The sequence below is a fragment of the Microtus pennsylvanicus genome, chromosome 5 (genome assembly GCF_037038515.1).
Source record: "Microtus pennsylvanicus isolate mMicPen1 chromosome 5, mMicPen1.hap1, whole genome shotgun sequence".
NCBI lineage: Eukaryota > Metazoa > Chordata > Mammalia > Rodentia > Cricetidae > Microtus > Microtus pennsylvanicus.
In genome coordinates this window covers 10577148-10579494 of record NC_134583.1, presented here as the reverse complement: position 1 = coordinate 10579494, position 2347 = coordinate 10577148, and the positions used below count along the sequence as shown (strand labels likewise).

Sequence of the window (2347 nt, the reverse complement as noted above, 5' to 3'; positions counted from 1 at the left end):
GGAAACTCGGCGTGGTGAGTCAGATCTTTGGAAAGTTTAAAATATGTGAAGTGCAGTGAGAACGCCTGTGATCACCCACCTAATCTGCACACACTTCCTGCCGTCCTCATACAGCGTGAATTATTTCCCTGATTTCTGTGTTGTTTTGCCTCATTTAACAAACGACCTATGGCTCTAACCCAAAAACCTCCAAATTCTTTTTCTTACCATGGAGCCCATAGCCTACAGGTCAAGGGAGGCCAGCAAGGGGGTGGGCATCCTTTGTTTACCTAGGCTGTTCACAGTGTGGTGTATATGTACAGATGGAAAGGGGTCAGGAAAACACTGAGCTTCTTAAATTAAATTCTGGCAATTTAATCATTCGATGTGAAATGACACTAAGCAAACATGAAGTGTGACGATGACAAGAAACGACTCTGTTTCATATTAATTTGTTATTAATCAACGAGTGCATAGGAGAAGAAAAGGGTCATGGTCAGATCAGACCCCTCGCCGTCCAAAAAAAATTAAGTCAAGGAGCATTTGTCAAGACACACCCTACTAACGCTCTCGGGTTTCCCTGCTTTCTAGAGTGTTCTGTATAGACCGGTTCTGTCATGGGAATGTGGAAGCCATGTTCATGATCTTTGTAGAACTCTTTATCCCTGATCACACATGCCAGAATGAGAATGGACAACCTGTGCTCGCTTCGGCAGCACATATACTAAAATTGGAACGATACAGAGAAGATTAGCATGGCCCCTGCGCAAGGATGACACGCAAATTCGTGAAGCGTTCCATATTTTTAAGCAGACTCACCTAGGAGGAGTAGGAGACTGGAAATAATCAAACTGAGGGCTGAAATCAAAAAAATAGAAACACAGAGAACAATCCAAAGAATCAATGAAACAAAAAGCTGGTTCCTGGAGAAAATCAACAAGATTGACAAACCCCTATCCAAACTAATCAAACGGCAGAGAGAGAATTTGCAAATTAATAAGATCAGAAATGAAAAGGGGGACATAACCACAGACACAGAGGAAATTCAGAGAATCATTAGATCTTACTACAAAAGCCTATATGCCACAAAACTGGAAAATGTAAAGGAAATGGATACTTTCTTAGATAAATATCATTTACCAAAGTTAAATCAGGACCAGGTGAACAATCTAAATAGACCTGTTAGTCGCAAAGAATTAGAAGAGGTTATCAAAAACCTCCCTACCAAAAAAAGCCCAGGACCAGATGGTTTCAATGCGGAATTCTACCAGAACTTCCAAGAAGACCTAATACCTATACTCCTTAATGTATTTCACAATATAGAAACAGAAGAGGCACTGCCAAATTCCTTTTATGAAGCTACAGTTACTCTGATACCAAAACCACACAAAGAATCAACCAAGAAAGAGAATTATAGACCAATCTCACTCATGAACATCGATGCAAAAATCCTCAACAAAATACTGGCAAACCGAATCCAAGAACACATTAGAAAAATTATCCATTATGATCAAGTAGGCTTCATCCCAGGGATGCAGGGCTGGTTCAACATACGAAAATCTATCAATGTAAAGAAAAAGACCATATGATCATCTCATTAGATGCTGAAAAAGCATTTGACAAAATTCAACATCCCTTTATGATAAAAGTATTGGAGAGATTAGGGATACAAGAGTCATACCTAAATATAATAAAAGCTATATACAGCAAGCCGACAGCTAACATCAAATTAAATGGAGAGAAACTCAAAGCCATCCCATTAAACTCAGGAACACGACAAGGCTGTCCACTCTCGCCATACCTCTTCAATATAGTGCTTGAAGTTCTAGCAATAGCAATAAGACAACATAAGGGGATCAAGGGGATTCGAATTGGAAAGGAAGAAGTTAAACTTTCGTTATTTGCAGATGATATGATAGTGTACATAAGCGACCCCCAAAACTCCACCAAAGAACTTTTACAGCTGATAAACAGCTCTAGTAATGTGGCAGGATACAAGATCAACTCCAAAAAAATCAGTCGCACTCTTATACACAAAGGATATGGAAGCAGAGAGGGAAATCAGAGAAGCTTCACCTTTCACGATAGCCACAAACAGCATATAATATCTTGGGGTAACTCTAACCAAGGAAGTGAAAGATCTATTTGACAAGAACTTTAAGGCATTGAAGAAAGAAACTGAGGAGTATACCAGAAAATGGAAGAACCTCCCTTGCTCTTGGATTGGGAGGATCAACATAGTAAAAATGGCAATTCTACCAAAGGCAATTTATAGATTCAATGCAATCCCCATTAAGGTCCCATCAAAATTCTTCACAGATCTTGAGAGGACAATAATCAACTTTATATGGAAAAACAAAAAACCCAG

At 39.2% G+C, this 2347-nt stretch overlaps 1 non-coding gene across 1 annotated transcript; it reads left to right on the top strand.

The window, feature by feature from the left end:
• Positions 1–679: 679 nt before the first annotated feature.
• On the top strand, positions 680–786 carry LOC142851498 (U6 spliceosomal RNA). The gene has a single exon (XR_012910811.1). It is a non-coding gene; the product is annotated as a U6 spliceosomal RNA (small nuclear RNA).
• The last annotated feature ends 1561 nt before the right edge of the window (positions 787–2347 follow it).